Below are 17,887 nucleotides of genomic sequence, written 5' to 3'. Positions count from 1 at the left end.
GTGACTACGCCACTCATCTGAGGAGCGTTTTGGACTTCTACAAGGACGACTTCAACGAGGAGGCACTCACCACTCAGCTGGAGACGTACCAGGTCGCAGTGCAGGACAAGGAGGTCAAGCCCATCATGGACATTGTCACATTCTTCCGCGACTTGCCTCCTGAATCTAGCCTCTTTTTCTTGGAGGAGATGCGCATCCTCCGCCAAGTCCTGGTAATGCCTGCCACCAGCGAGAGGTCTTTCTCCGCCCTGAGACACCTGAGGACGTACCTCCGGACGTCTATGACACAGGAGAAACTCACCCACCTCATGACCCTCCATGTGCACAGGTGTGCTACCGACGCTATGGACTTGTTAGATGTTGCCAATGAGTTTGTCAGTGGGAATGACTCGCGGTTTACTATCTTCAGGAAGTTTTCATAGAATGTGACACTATGACCGGGTACACATGGAATTAACATTACGCGAACAGTGCATGATAAATTGTGTCTTCAATCAACACATGATTTGGCGTGGATATTGTTCTTAGGACTTTAAAAAGAATTATGCCTTTTTTGTTTATTTAACTTAATTTAATAATATTTATACATCTCGGTTCAGTATTTTAATAGTGCTCGAAATGTGGATATATTCTTTACTAATCATGTCATATTGGATTGGTTGTTGTGTATTTTCATGTGGTCATTAACTACAAGTTTCCCGTCATTAAAATACATAAACATTTACTTTATTTTATGTTTAATAAGCAGTTTTTGGAAAGAAAAAAATAACTGTTGATTTTTCTGGGTCGTCGGCGGCGGCATTGGACAAACCGATTTCATGAGAAACTGAGAGTGAGACAAAAATCGAGCATTTATATCAACATGAAAGTTCCCCCAAAATGCACCATATCAATTGTAATTGTAAAAAATTTCGGAACCACGCGGGAGAGGACTCAAACAAACCCCTTTTTGTTCCCAGTACAGAAACTGGACCGCCTCCCCAATGTTTGGAGGTTATCTACGCCCCTGTTTACTTTGTATTTCTTTGCTCCTAAATTGTCCTATATGTATACAGCAGCCATTCTGAGCTTTCCCAAATCTTTGCCAATGTAATGTAACAACTTATCAAATCTGGCAATGTCATCATGCACAAAATCATACAGTATCGTTTTGATGGGCCTTAACATCAAAGTGTTATAGGTGAGATTTATCATGCCTCTTAACCCTTTACCACTTTGATATGTATTTTTACGCATTTGTAGTCCTTTAGAAAGTTACATTTTATTAAATACCTTTCTTACTAAATTTTAAAGGCTTCATTTACAATCCATAGAACTTTACTGATGAGAAGCAGGCAGCATACAACCTGAAAAGACTGTGAGTTACTCACAGGCTGTTCTGGTTTTATACTGGTTGCAAAAGCCATTTTCACTTTGCTTCTTATGGGGAAAGGGTTTAAATGAAACATGGGAAGGCAATCAAGGCATTGTTATTTTTGCAGGCTGCATCTTGATAGTAATAGTCAACTATGGATCTAGGTGGTCCGCAAACATTTATTTAGTTTAAACCTATTTATTTTAGCTCGATTGCATCGATAGCCTAAGGCTTATATAAACGCTCTCGAGTCCGTTTCCTGGGCCTTGAACCAGTACTTGGTGTCTTTGAGGTAGATCTGAAGAACGCTCCCACAGTGGGGATCGAACCCATGACCTCCCGGTTGCTAGGCGGACACCATATCCATTACACCATGGCGACCTTTAAACATTTATTTACCCCAGATTGCGTAAATTGTCCTGCATGATTATCCTGGTCAGAAAAAAAAAGTTCCGCTAACATACTATTTTAGTACAGGATAGTAGGCGTGCGGTCAGTGAAAGCTGAAAGTGTCTTCCATAATAAGCCTGTAGGGACTGCACAGGATAATCTGGTATGACACTAACTCTTTCAGTGCGGGAACCGAATTTTGAAGGCCTTTGCAAACAGTTTGGATCAAGATGAGATGCCACAGAACGTGGCGTCTCAGATGAGATGCCACAAAACGTGGCGTCTCATCAGGATCCAAACTGTTTGCTATTCTGATAGTATTCTTTGAAAAAATTCGAAGAAAATGCTAATTTTAGAAATTCTGCAAACGACATTTTAGCAGACGACAAATTTCCCAGCATGCAAAGGGTTAAGGCACATGTATAAGCCCTGTTTTCCCAGGGGACGCTCAAATGGTCTTCACATTCAATAAAGGTGCATGTTCTCAAAACAAATTGACAAAAAAAAAACACTTTGTAAACACGTTTTAATAAAACAATCTTGTTACACACATGCATGTTTAAGGTCAGTTTGTACTGGAACTACTGTTAAAAGGAAGACTACATGCAAAGGGTCATTGGAGGAAATAGAATTGTCACCTATGATTTTTGAGACAGGCACTTTGCATTTGGCTGTATTCCTGAGAAGTGTGTTATCTCTTTAACCCTTTCAGTGCGGGAACCGAATTTTGAAGGCCTTTGCAAACAGTTTGGATCCAGATGAGACGCCACAGAACGTGGCGTCTCATCAGGATCCAAACTGTTTGCTATTCTGATAGTATTCTTTGAAAAAAAATTGAAGAAAATGCTAATTTTAGAAATTTAGCAGACAACATTTTAGCAGACTATAAATTTCCCAGCATGCAAAGGGTTAAAAAAAAAAAGCGTCTTCTGAAGTGCATCAAATTCTGAACTAAAAGCAAAAAAAAAACATGTGTCTTATTACAAAATGTTAAAATTAAATGACCTGATGACAGATTCCAAATATGTCTTTCTGAAGCAATGAAGGTAAGTACATGAAAATCATTATATCATGTAAATGTTTTCATACATCCCTCATCTTGTTTAGAACATGTTCACCGGCCATTGCATCAATTTGAAGCACTTAACCATGCGTGAACCATTTACCACTTACATACTTAGATACATATTTAACCCTCTACCACTTAGTTATGTATTTAATTATGACCTTCAAAGACATGCCAAAATCGGTTTACAAATCCTTCAATGTTTGAAACAAAAGAACTTGTTACACACAGCTTCATGTCATAGGTGCAAACGACTTGCTTACAAAATATAAATTTTATGGACAGCAATGTAGATAATCATTACATGGCACATAGTGACAGACCTAAATTTTGACCCAATTTGAATTTTAATTTATCCCACTTTTACAGCGATTTCGGTTGATTAAAGCCCCATTGATTAAATATCATCTATAATGAACGGCGGGAAATGACGTCAATATTTCGACGAAATGACGTCATAAATCCAGCAAAATTATCTAGTCAAACTAATTTTGTTTAAATAAAAAGGTTTACAAAATAAAAAGTGGGATAAATAGAATAATAGATAAGTGTTGATTATAGATCAGGTTTATCATGCTCGGCACGAAAACAAAAAAGCACTCGCCAAGGCTCGTGCTTTTTGTTTTCTAAGCCTCCCATGATAAACCTGATCTATAATCAACACTAATCTATTATTCTCTATATCCATAACTATGTTATAGAACACCACAACTTACATAAGTCTAACATATATGTTTCAAAATCTGGACACAACTATTGCTCATTGAAAGATGTTATATCATAGGTCAAGCTTCACCATTGCATTATAAAAAATAAACAACAATAAACAACAACAGCAAATTACAAGTAACTTGTACAAGAAACACGTAAATAAAATTACTCACCGATATGTTTCAATAGTTAACAAATGTCAAAACAATCCCTATGAAATGGGATTTAAACAAATACATAACCTTTATCAACAAACAGCACAACTTTATAAGTACAAAAACATTAATTTTTCCCCTGCCGTTTGCCTGGAAACACTAACACACTGCCCTATTTCCTGATTGGTTATGACTTGGCTCGCTTCCATACACCTGTTACTGACACCTGTAATCAGCCCATTAAACACAATTGAATTCTGCTGAATACTGGGAATTCTCATGACTTCCAACTAGCTGACTAGGGTGTGGTTGGTTACCTGATCCCAGAATTGCAAAAGGTGGAAGGTGGTGGGTGTTGCTATGGACTGTTGTGGCAGACCTTTGCTATTGACTGTTGTTGATTTATCTAGTCATGGCAAAGGTGGAGGGTGGTGGTGGTGGCTGCTGTGGACTGTTGTTGTGGACTGTTGTTGTGGACTGTTGTTGTTGTTGTGGACTGTTGTTGTGGACTGTTGTTGTGGACTGTTGCTTGTGGTGTTGTTGTGGACTGTTCTTGTGGATTATTGTTGTGGATTGTGGCTGTGAATTGTTACTATGGTCTCATGTTGTGGAGTTATGTTGTGTTTTGTTGCTTTTAACTTTGGTTGTGGACTGTTGTTGTGGACTTTGGTTGTGGACTGTTGTTGTTGACTTTTGCTGTGGACTGTTGTTTGGAATTTTGCTTTGGGCTATTGTTGAATAATTGGAAGTTTAATAGTTGACTGCTTTGTTAACCTTATCAAAGAAATGCAAAAGTAATGGTGTCTGCTGTGGACTGTCGTGGACTGCTGCTGTGGACTGTTGTTGTGGACAGTTGCTGAGGACTGTGGTTGTGGACAGTTGTAGACGACTGTTGTTGTGGACAGTTGTTGTGGACTACTGTTGTGGACTGTTGTTGTTGACTGTTGTATGATGGCGTGAAATGTTGTTGTGGACTATTGATATGGCCTGTTGTTGTATAATGTTGTTGACTTTTAATATGGACTGTTGTTGATGACTACTGTGGTGGTTGTGACCTCTTGTTGTGGACTGTTATAGACTATTGTTGTGGACTATGAACATTTGATGTGGACTGTTGTTGTGGTCTGCTGATGTGGACTTTTGATGTGGACTGTTGTTGTGAACTATTGCTCTGGACTGTTTTTGAGTGATTGAAGCTAGTTGACTGCAGGTTGAGGAAAATAAAACTTTATTTAAGCATGAAAAATTGTGGAGGTGGAAGTCTGCTATGAACTTTTAATCAAGGCTGTTGTTACGGGCTGTTGTTGTAGAATTTGTGCGGACTATTGCTGCATTGTGGGAATTCTAATGACTCTTTTTCAAACCACCTACCTGATTTGGGTGCAGTTGGTTATCAAATCTAATCATGGCAAAGGTAGCAGTGTTAGGTTGGATGACTGTTGCTGTCAACTGCTCTTAGGGACTGTAGTTATATGTTGTATGTCAAAACCAGAAAAGACATTTCCTGTTAAAAAGTCTATGTAGTAGTTGTGGACTCATGGTGAATATTGGGAGTCTTAGAAATAGTTGACTGGGGCAGGGTCATTTACCCGAGTCATGGTCAGGGCATTCATGGATTCCACAGAACAATGACCCTATGTTGTGTCCTTAGAGGAATCCTGCACAGTGTGAAGAGTTTAATATTTATCTGATGGTGAAGGAGGTGACTGTTGTTCCAAGCATACACAGAGGACAATATTAAGGTGAAATAAACACAGGGGTAACTGATAGATACAGTATTGATGAATGTGTTTAGTAGAGTGTTTTTTTCGGCGTAAGCTGTATTAAGCCAGCTTTTCACCCTGACTTGACCTTTGTAAGTGTCCAATAATATTCAAATAAAATTTCCCGCGGCTAGGTACGAATGAATACACTTCATTTATTCCATTGGTTGATTTGAGTATAACACCAGAACATTGGAAACATATCCGCGTCTTTGTAACACTGTTTTACTGCATGAAACAATTTTAACTAATGAAAAGGCTCAATAGATAAAACAGTTTTACAATCAATTTTCGACATAAATACAGTTTGTGCGTTCACCTTTTATTTTCAGAGAATTACCAGCGCAAAAGCGTTTATACTAAAGGCTATATTCTCATATTTAGTACTTACTTGCATTGCATTTCAACCCGCGAGGTTTCGGTTCATTTCGCTGCCAGTGTGTGAAAGTCAGAGTTTATATACAGTTCATCACCGGAGTTCGCAGAAGGGGTTGCGATCTTTTCATTGAAGGACAAAATTGGAATCTATGCTATTTTTGTCTGATGGAGTAAATAGTTCGTTTAGTCGCTTTGTCGATATATCAATATTATAGGCACAGCTGTTGCCTTGGCCGTGTACAGTTGGCGTAAACAAGCCGTCGTTTCAGCAGCAGAATTGTTACCTAACTTTAATGCATTGCATTCCAATCCGCAAGGTATCAAGGTCAGTTTGCGGTCAGTTGCTGAAATCTTTATATAAACGCCGTCTCGTAAACTTTGTGCACTTGAAGTCTGTTTTGATCAGAAAGATACAAAATAAAGATATTCGGCGATTATTGTGGTATGTCAATCATCGATTTTTAATATGTTTTCAACTTTTGCATGATAAGGACCAATTTTGATAAAATTAATTAGAAATATTTATCCATTTAGACCAGTTTATTAAGCATGAGCACAATAATTCACTATACTTTAATTATGCAATTAAATAAGATGCGAGTATTGCCGGCTGACCTATATGCACTCCTTTATTTTCATGTTTCTTGTGTTTTTCTTTTCTGTAAATATAGATATCTGAGTAATAATATCACATACAGCAAAATAAGCCACGAAATCTGGCGCAACACCCCGTAATTGATTTGCTTGTGATGTAGCTAAGAACTGCGCAGAAAAAAGGCATCCGCTGCTTTTTATCTCATAGAGATAACTTTTTATCGTTCATAAACATCGACCACAATCAACGCAGTTTATCTTTTTTAAAGATATTTCTTGTTTCTAATTAATTAGGGCGAATTACATAGTCTTGAAACTAAAAAGGCCTTGTATTTTCAGCTTAATTTTTTTTTAAGTCAAGGTTATGGTACAATAACCATGGTGATAAGTTTAAAGTAACCAATCGAATGGATAGTGGGTTTTAAATAAACCTGCACAAGCTACTTGGTTCTATTGTAAATTGACCAAAGCCATTTTGGGATGCTGTCAAAAATAGAAATTCAGGTCTGTTTTCAAATATTTCCCCCCAAACAAAAAATGTAAAACTCAAAATATTTTTATATAATCTCTCCTCAAATAATCTTTTATTATTGTATTTGCTGATAAGAGAAATACAAGCACTTGAAAAAATACATCAACCTGAACTCAAAAATACTGTTTAGGGCACAGTATAATGCTGAATCATTTGTTTATTAGAAATGTTATCCACATATCCGATATTATCAAGGAAACCATGTCGTTCCAAAATGCAGTATAGCCCTGAGCATAGATAATCCAGCAAATATTAAAAGATTTCAGATTATCTAGTGGCACTGAATTGTTCTGGTTACAGTTTTTCTTTGCACCCAGACATATTTTCAAGTTGATTAATTTTTTTATGGCGAAACACTGTTGTTTTTTCAGCATAGCTGTTTAACGTCACTTTTGACCTTTGGTTACATTCATAAAAATGCCTGCGGCCTCCCACTAATGAATACACTTCATTTAGTCCATTGGCTGATTTGAGAATATCACCAGAACATTGGAAACATCTCTGCGCCTTTGTAACACTCTTTTGCTGCGTGTTCAGCATGAAACAAAGTATCTCTTATGAAAAGGCATGATAGATAAAACAGTTTTACACTCAACTCTTCACATCAATACAATTTGTGCGTAGATTCTACACCTTCGTCAGTTCGCGGTTAGTGTGCGTGAATGTCAAGAGTTTATATTCAGGTCATTGCTGCGTCTTCACGGATACCTTATGTGCTGACTGGAGTTTGCGGCCAGTAAAATAATCGTTATATTATAAAGACGCTTTAGCGTGAACTAGTTGAACTGGAATTTTCTTTAGATCAGAAAGATGTTAAATGAAGATATCCAGCTATATAATTATGGTATGTGAATATTAGATTCTTAATGTGTTTTCAACAATACCATGATAAATATTTTGTTTAATTAATTTAACAAGAATTATTCCACCATATTGACTAATGTATTAATAGCATGAGCGCGATGATTCTCGATACTGTTAATACTCGAATAAAATAGCAATGCCCGACAAACCACTAAAACAGGTTTGTTCGAAGAATCTCTGACTTTTACTTGAAGTTTGAATGTAGTAGTAAGACATTTATGAATCCCCGTGGTGGTGAATGTACAGAAATTGACTACTTCCTATACAATATTCCAAGTTCTCTCGTCGTTTCTACTAAAGTTGTTTTAAGCGATATGTGGATGAATACTTCAGATTATTACCCAGTCAAAATGGAACTGTTATCATGCGTTGAAAAACTCCCAGTTAAGGATGAACAAACTGTTTATTCACCTATAAACAGGAATAGGGTAAACATTGTTCAGTAGGCACAAGTAGTCAGCGAAAAAAATCCAAGTTTTATCTTGTAATGAAGACTTACAGGACTCAAAGTGTACTGTTGAACAGGTAGTTGGCAATGTCGGTGAAACTTTGAGTGAATCCTCACAATAATCTTGTAAAACAAAGCGAAAACAAAAGTCTCAACCTAAGTTAAAGTACTGGAATCTTGACATTAAGGATAATTTCTCTCTAGCAAAACAGGCGTACTTCGCTTGGAAAAGGGCATGACGCCCCTTCGATCCTGATTATCAGTTACTTTTGGAAAAACTGGCAACCAAGAAAGCGTTTAGAGCTACATATAGGCAAGTTGTTGCCCAGAAAGACTTCGATTTTAAACAAAAAATATTTGAGAGTTAAGAACATCCGACTCGAAACTGTTTCATCACTTAGTTAATAACCAGCGAAAGAAGGGGTACAGTTTTGTCACTGATCTACATGTGGGGGAGGAATGATTTAAAGATGAAAATATTATACAGGGATTTCAAAAAACATTTTAAAGAACTAGGTATGCAAAGCCAGGATGACATATTTGACAAGGATTATCATGTGAAATGATTGCGAGCATGGCTTTTTAAATGTGAAATGATTGCGAGCATGGCTTCTTTATGTGAAATGATTGCGAGCATGGCTTCTTAATGTGAAATGATTGCGAGCATGGCTTCTCAATATGAAATGATTGCGAGCATGGCTTCTCAATGTGAAATGATTGCGAGCATGGCTTCTCAATGTGAAGTGATTGCGAGCATGGCTTCTCAACATGAAATAACTGCTGTCTCGTTGGATGAGCTAGACAAACCCATTTGGAATTTGAACACTGCAGGCAAAGCGCCCGATAAACATAACTTGAGTGCTGAACATTTATTATATTGTGATAGTGATGTCAAACAGTTTTTAATTGTGCTTGTAAACAAAAAATTTGAAACGGGTCAATTTCCGCATATTCTTAAAGAATGACTTGTGTCTCCAATTTTTTAAAATCAAGGTTTACCAACAGTCTCTACAAATTACCGTGGTATAACAGTCCTCCATGTCATTGGGAATATTATTGAGTCAGTTCTTTGAACACGAATCGCACCATTCATCAAACAGGCCAATAAATATTAATATAATTTAATGTTATAAATAAATCACTAATAACAAACAGTTCATAAAGTTAATCATGCACTCTTTTCTGAAGATGGAGTCCTTCAAATATACTAAAAATATAATGTTCATTAGGAATATATTTCATCAGGAGTACCATAAATACACAAAAAAGCATATTGTTTCACTTTGCTCAAAATGTTTTCAAATATCATCAGAACAAGAATATACTTTGATCTCGTAGACATTTCATAGCAGGCATTTATAAAAATATGCTGTAATAATTTAAACGTAATACATGGATTTAAATGGGTATACATCTGTAACAAATATTTCAAATGTAAAACATTGTCGTATAACAGACTTCAAATGTTAAGACAGTTCTGCATTACAAAATTGAACCTTAAAATACTTCGTTGTATAACAGACGTCAAATGTAAGAAAGTTTTGCATAATGAAATTGAACAACATTGTCAGAATCTCAAAGATCATACATTACAGTGGTCAGAGTACTAGATCTAATACAGAAAATCAAATAAATTCGAAAAACAAAACAAAGTTGACTATTTCATTACAAAATGTTACCATATTGTAGGTCATTTCCATGATGAACTTGTTTGTTGTAGTAGATCCATAGGCAACCATTCAGTATAAAAGAGAATCAGATTTTGTAACCATTCAGTATAAAAGAGAATCAGATTTTGTAATTGGGCAGATTCGGCTTGCATATACATCAGATTCATTTAAATTATGAATCGACTTATTTTTAACCCATTTATGCCTAGCGTCCTGAAAAAAGGACATTGCAAACAGCATAGACCCAGATGAGACGCCGCATGATGCGGCGTCTCATCGGGGTCTACGCTGTTTGCTTAAAATGTTACATAATCATAATTCATACACTCCAGATTAGGGGCACATGATTGACCTTGTTAGTGTTTTTAGTACCTTTGTGCACTCTTTAATTCAAAAGCTTTTGCACACAAAACATTTTGTCATTCTGATTCGTCTAAATATGAATACCTTCTGGCTGGCACACAGCTGCTAGTAATAAAATAACAGCTTGAAATCACTACTCAATAATAATACAATGTTGGTCAACCTTTCTGCACTTGTGTGTCACCTCAGTGACCTATGACCAGTCTTTAAAATAGACCAGTAATGTGCCAGGGGATTATGAATGCAAGAGGGAGCAATGCATAACAGAATGAAAGGGGTAACAGGTGAGCAACTACACATCTACTGACAACAGCAAGGCATCATCAAGAAAACAAATATAGCAATATAAATGTTAAAGACTATTAAAATGAAAAAAAAACACACACTTCAACTGCTAACTCAAAGCTGTCCTTAACAGAGCTTAAAACTTTTTTTTTTACCTTAGCTTAAAGTGACTCTATCAGGCTCTTTAGCCTGCTCTTCAGCTCTGACCTAAAGAGATTTTCAAGTTGAATGTGTGTACACTAATGCCTTTTTACAGTGTAGCTGTTTCACCTTGGTTTTCACCTTAAATGACCTTTACATTACACCAGCAGGCCGGAATGAATACATTTTAATATTTCATCAGCTGATTCGCTGAAAAATCCCCCAGAAATTTGGCCATATCACTGCCTTAATGTACAGGGTCAAAGATTTAGCATTGTTTAGTGTAAGCAATACCAGACTTCTCTCTACATGTTCACACCACACATAGACACATATTTTAGCCAAGTGATAATAATAAGTACGTGTTAAAATCCATCTAACAGAATTTTTGAGTCAGTACTTTGTCACTTAATTGTCCAGGGACGACATAATGGACTATCCATAAATGATGATAATATACAGTATTATTTGCTTTCAAGATGACAAACAAACACTATACCGTTAAAGTATAGTGTCATCATAAGACATAAATTGTTTCATTATCAAACCACAAATGTTTGCTGTGCACAGTCAGCCCGTCTGGAAATCATTCCTGAAAGCCTGAATAGGCTACCAAAATATGGTAGTTTGCTAATAATAAAACAGTTTTACTTCATATTTCAATCAATAAATATTTCCATAGAATGATGTTCAATAAAAAAAAAGCAGAAAGATTTGTGAAGACCCACATCATGAAAAAATGGTTCTCATACCATTATACAATGGCACAGACTGGGCTTGAACTTCTCTCGCCAAAACTCAATACAACTGATTTTCCTCTAAACACAGCTCTGAAGGTGTGATTACATTTTGTCAAAAGAATACTGTGTATTAATAAAATATTAACAAACCATATATTTCGATGGTGAAGCCATAAACTAATAATAAGCCATTTGAAGACCTTTATAATGTGATCTCCTGCAGTAAAGTTAGGATAAATGCTGAATGTCTTTTCTTAACCCATTCATGCCTAGTGGACTCTCCAAAATTAGGGATGTCTTGTATATTTATTTGTATATTCAAAATATTTCTTACAGAAATTCTTTTTTTTAATTCATTATCCCCACGCTTTTTTTTAAAGCGTGGAGATATTGTGGTTATCTCCGGCATCTGTCTGTCTGTCTGTCCGTCCGTCCTGGCCACTATCTCCTCCTACACTATAAGCACTAGAACCTTGAAACTTACACATGGTAGCTATGAGCATATGTGTGACCCTGCCCTATTTGGAATTTTGATCTGACCCTTGGGTCGAAAGTTATGGGGGTTGGGGTGGGGCTGGGTCAGAGATTTTCCTGCGACCGCGATTTGAAAAAGGCTAATAACTTCTGTGTCCCTTCAGATATTGCTTTCATATTTGGTATGCATGTGTTTCTAGACAATATTGATCCATGCGCATACAAATTTTTACCCATGTTACCTTGACCTTGAACTTGGGGTCAGTTTTAATGTTTCAAAATCTTTAACTGCGATTCAACAAAGGCTCATAACTACTGTGTCCCTTCAGATATTGCTTTCATATTTGGTATGCATGTGTATCTTGGCAAACCCATATCCATGCACACACAATTTTTTACCCCTATTACCTTGACCTTGAACTTGGGGTCAGTTTACAGGTTTCGAAATCTGCGATCACGATTTGAAAAAGGCTCATAACTACTGTGTCCCTTCAGATATTGCTTTCATATTTGGTATGCATGTGTATCTTGACAAGACCTTTCCATGCGCATAACATTTTTTACCCCTGTGACCTTGACCTTTAACTTGGGGCCAGTTTGCAGGTTTTGAAATCTGCGACCAGGATCCGAAAAAGACTCATAACTACTGTGTCCCTTCAGATATTGCTTTCATATTTGGTATGCATGTGTATCTAGACAACACCTATTCATGCGCACACAATTTTTTTACCCCTATGACTTTGACCTTGAAATTAGGGTCAGTTTTCAGGTTTCAAAATCTGCGACCTCGATTCTAAAAAGGCTCATAACTACTGTGTCCCTTCATATATTGCTTTCATATTTGGTATGCATGTGTATCTAGAAAACACCTATCCATGCGCACACAATTTTGTACCCCTATAACCTTGACCTTGAACTTGGGGTCAGTTTTCAGGTTTCGAAATTTGCGACCGCGATTCGTAAAAAGGCTCATAACTTCTGTGTCCCTTCAGATATTGCTTTCATATATGATATGCATGTGTATCTGGACAACATCTTTTATGCGCATATCATTTTTTACCCCTGTGACCTTCACCTTGAACTTGGGGCCAGTTTTCAGGTTTTTTTAATCTGCAACCGCGATTCGAAAAAGGCTCATAACTTCTGCATCTCTATAAATATTGCTTTTATATTTGGTATGCATGTGTATCTGGACAACACCTTTCCATGCACAAATTTTAACCCCTGTGACCTTCACCTTGAACTTGAGGTCAGCATTCAGGTTTCAAAATCTGCGACCGCGATTCAAAAAGGCTCATACCTGCTGTGTCCCTTCCGATATTGCTGTCATATTTGGTAGGCATGTGTGTCTGGACAAGACTTTTCCATGCCTATGAAAGTGTTTACCACTGTGACATTGACCTTGAACTTAGGGTCCATGTTTATATTTTGAAATCTATTATGTGGTTATCTCAGCCATCCGTCTGTCCTGGCCACTATCTCCTCCTACACTATTAGCACTAGAACCCTGAAACTTTCACACATGGTAGCTATGAGCATACTGTATGTGCCACAGTGCACTATTTGGAATTTAAATCTGACCCTTGGGTCAAAAGTTATGGGGGTTGGGGTGGGGCCGGATCAGAGATTTTCACTCATTTTTTTAGGTTATTTTACTTTAACTTCTTCATTTCTACACCCATTTACTTCAAATTGATACTGAACATCTCTTATGACAATACGGTCAATCTCAACTATGCATGGCCCCATTACCAACCCTGGGGCGCCCCTGGGTCAAACATGCTGCGTGGAGATACGCGTCGACCTCTGCCGCTCCATTTCTAGTTGTGTTTTGTTTTTTCTTTTGGATAATCCTTACTTTTATTCCCCTATTGTTTTTGACATTCTAAGAAAAGTGATTTTATTTAATTCTGTTTTCAAACAAATTCTTGCTTGCAAAAATCATGACAATTCAACTATATCCTGAAAAGTTTCACCAACATGTGCAAGCTCAAACTTGGTAGTTGGGTTACAAAGGATGGTGCGCGTGATACTGGTTGAGGATTTCAACTAACCAGCAAAGGGAAAATGTGCACACAGCATCAAACCAGCACAGCTTGAAGGTAACTCGCAGTATGTTCAGGTTTTATGCTGTTTGCTGCTCATCAGTGTCTGAGGGTTGGAAATGAAGCCTTTAAAACTTGAATTTAGTAAGAAAGGCCTAAATTTAAAATCAACTTTCCAAATGACTACAAATGCGTCAAAATGGGTATCTTAGTGGTAAAGGGTTAAGAGAAGTAACGTAAACTTCGTGGCATTGTAAATTTAACCATAAGATATAACCTAAGTGTGCTACATATGATAGGTCTGAGGTTCTTGACCTATCTTAAAGGATGTACAATTGTTTCTACATTTGTACAGAACTTCATTTTCTTTGTCATAAAAGTAAACTAGTTATATATAAGATGCAGAGTAAATGTTAAACTCATTTTTCTATATGTACATGTTGATTGCTAAAAAAACAAGGGCTGTTTGTAACACATGCATGCCCCTCATATGGGCTGTCAGTTGTAGTGGCAGCCATTGTGTGAATACGTTTTTTGGCACTGTGACCTTGAACTTTGACCTGAAATCGAAAGGGGTCATCTGCGAGTAATGATCAATGTACCTATGAAGTTTCATGATCCTAGGCGTAAGCTTTCTTGAGTTATCATTCGGAAACCATTTTACTGTGTCTATCCACTGTGACCTTTGACCTAGTGACCTGAAAATCAATAGAGGTCATCTGTGAGTCATGATCAATGTACTTTTGAAGTTTCATGATCGCAGGCGTAAGCGTTCTTGAGTTATCTTCCGGAAACCATTTTACTGTGTTGAGTCACCGTGACCTTGACCTTTGACCTAGTGACCTGAAAATCAATAGGGGTCATCTGCGAGTCATGATAAATGTACCTATGAAGTTTCATGATCATAGGTGTAAGCGTTCTTGAGTTATCTTCCGGAAACCATTTTTCTGTGTCGAGTCACAGCGACCTTGACCTTTGACCTAGTGACCTGAAAATCAGAAGGGGCCATTTGCAAGTCATGATCAATGTACCTATGAAGTTTCATGATCCTAAGCATAAGCGTTCTTGAGTTATCATCCGAAAACCATTTTACTGGTTTGAATCACTGTTAACTTGACCTTTGACCTAGTGACCTGAAAATCAATAGGGATCATCTGGGAGTCATGATAAATGAACCTATGAAGTTTCATGATCCTAGGCATAAGCGTTCTTGAGTTATCATCCGGAAACCATTCGGTGGATGGACCGACGTACGGACCGACCGACAAACCGACTGACCAACATGTGCAAAACAATATACCCCCTCTTCTTCAAAGGGGGGCATAATAATAGAATTGCCCCCAACTTGACAAAAATATACCTTGAAAGTTGTAAATAACTTATGCATATGATTGAGAAAATATACAATGGTTAAATGGTGAGTGGGTTTACAGTGAAGTATTAGAAATGGAAATCGAAAAAAAAAAATCAGTTTCATTTAAAACAATCAATAATGATTTTATATAAGCATGCTATTTAATATCTCTAACTTTAAGATGATGTTTTCATTTTTTGTGTAAATTTTGATAAATATACATATTAATTAATGTATTGCTTTTCAGAAAATTGTACACAACAATAAAATGTTAAAACTTTCAGATTTTATCAATTCTCAATACCTTTAAATATCTATTCAGCATTTCTGTTTTGTTTTTGATTTTTTTATAAAACAAAATGAAATATATACTTGCCTGTTTAGTTCAACATTAAGTCATTTAGTCAGTAAATATATATTTTGCACACAATTTTTTAGAACACTTCTGTTTCATGCATTGCAAATATGGCGATTTGTAAAAAATATATGGTATTGATAAAACTTGATTATCTAAAAAAATATTCACAGTGACCCCCATTTTTATTTTAAATATGTGACAGATATAGACATATCAGCATACAGACAATCATAAATATCTGGATTAAAAAATGCTATTAGTGTGGACAAGCAAAACAAGCAAATTTCTGATAAAACGTTACATTATCAGGCTGCATCAACAGGAAATAGAAAACTTTGCTTTTTGAACTGCATATTAAATTTCATTAAATTCCAGTTCTAGTTTCTAATATCTCATATAGAAATGAAAAGATTTTCATACGAATGTACATATGTTTGTAAGCAATAAATAGAGCTTGACCACCTGACCATTTCCATACACCTTTGAAAGCATGCTGCATTGAAAGTTTCATTGAATTTAAGTGGAAAATGTTCAGTAGTCAAGGACTTGACCTTTACAACAATGTCCCAGCCACTTTCACATTCTAAGAAAAATCCATTAGAGAAAATTAAGCTGCAAATTGCTCCGCCATGTACTCAACACGTGTGGCCCATTTTCAATGAAAACTACAGGAACCAGCAATTGCAAACCATGCCTGCAGTGCTCAGTCTGCAGGGAAATGAAACTCATTCATAAATATCCCAGAACAATCTGGGACTCTAGTGGCAAGCACTCTGTTTGAGTCAATGAGCTAAATAAATAATGTGTAAAAACAGCCAAGGAAAACATTCCCCGATAGTGCCCAAGCATGCAATCATGAATGAAAATTCCGCATGTTGCAGCTAATTTTGGGAACTAGGCTGAAAAAGCCCACCAATTTAATAGCAGCATTTCCTGCCTGTAAGGGATCACCGGTGGAGAGTAAAGTGTTGAATGAACAGCTTCAATGGCAAGTAAAATCAAAGCGCTGAAGATGTTCGCTATTGCATAATTTAACACGCAATTCATTTTTGAAAATCAATCGCAAGTTTGAAATGAACACATGCCATTCAACTTTATAAAGTGTGTGTCATAGCGCACGGGTCGAGTTTTGTGTGCACTTTTTATCATCCTTATTATTTCATAGAAATAACTAAGACAAAATAAAAACAACATGCGTTTTGGAAGTTCTGAAAGCATAGAAAGTATGATGAAAATGGTAATGAGAACTTAATATAAAGAAAATTTGCAGTCACCATCATATTAAAGGAATATTTTTTCTAATATCAAATGACTATCTCACCAAGAATATAAATTCATAATGAAAGTTCCGTGTACAAAACTTTTGATTTTTGACACCATATACAAATTCAAAATATACAATAATCTTCGTATCTTGTATATGGAGGAATAAAAGTATATAAACATTGCTGTTTATGCTTTACTTGTTACCCGAGCAGTTCGCACGGTGGCAACAACGCTAACATAAACATAGGTATAGAGCACTAATGCGCTTTTAGGCGTAGCTGTTTCAGTTTTCATCTTAGTGACTTTTACATAACGCCAACAGACACACATGAATATTTTCGAATATTTAATAAGCTGATTCGAGATACAACCTCTGAATTTTTGCTACATCACTGCGTATGTGCTCAATTCAAAGGATGTATCACTGTTCAGTGTAAGGAATTCCGGACTACTCTCTGTATGCTCAAACGACACAAATTGTGGCCCTGTTACAATTACGCGTTACAATCCATCTCGCAGAATTTCACTTTCGCCTCCAAGATGAGAAAACAATCATTAGCGAAATAGTATAGTGTCACGATAAGAGAAAATCGTATAATTATCATACCACAATGTTTGCCGTACTTGGTCAGCACGTCTGGAAATCATTCCTTAATGTGTGGATAGGCTGCCATTATTAACAAGTTTGCTATTTTGAATTCAATTTTGTATCAAAAAGCATTGTTCTCAAATGTGGCATTTTCAATTCGCAATGAGATTTGTAATGACCCTCGTCATGCGAAAATGGGTCTTATTCCATAATTATGCGCCCATCATATAAATAGCCCACTCAGCTATCCCTCCTTCTGGTAAGGAGAAACATAACATATTGAGTGATTTTGAAGCGAACAGCATCGCCTATGGCCTGACTGCGCAAAAGCACATGTTGGGTTTAAC

At 36.6% G+C, this 17,887-nt stretch overlaps 1 protein-coding gene across 1 annotated transcript in view; it reads left to right on the top strand.

Annotated features, from left to right (window-relative positions):
- The window catches only part of LOC127868077 (uncharacterized), a 361,273-nt gene that overhangs the window by 171,334 nt on the left and 172,052 nt on the right, over nt 1-17,887 (top strand). The window lies entirely within an intron of this gene.

The sequence above is a fragment of the Dreissena polymorpha genome, chromosome 2 (genome assembly GCF_020536995.1).
Source record: "Dreissena polymorpha isolate Duluth1 chromosome 2, UMN_Dpol_1.0, whole genome shotgun sequence".
In the NCBI taxonomy this organism is placed as follows: domain Eukaryota; kingdom Metazoa; phylum Mollusca; class Bivalvia; order Myida; family Dreissenidae; genus Dreissena; species Dreissena polymorpha.
The sequence above is the reverse complement of the archived record's forward strand: the minus strand, read 5'-3'. Positions and strand labels throughout refer to the sequence as shown.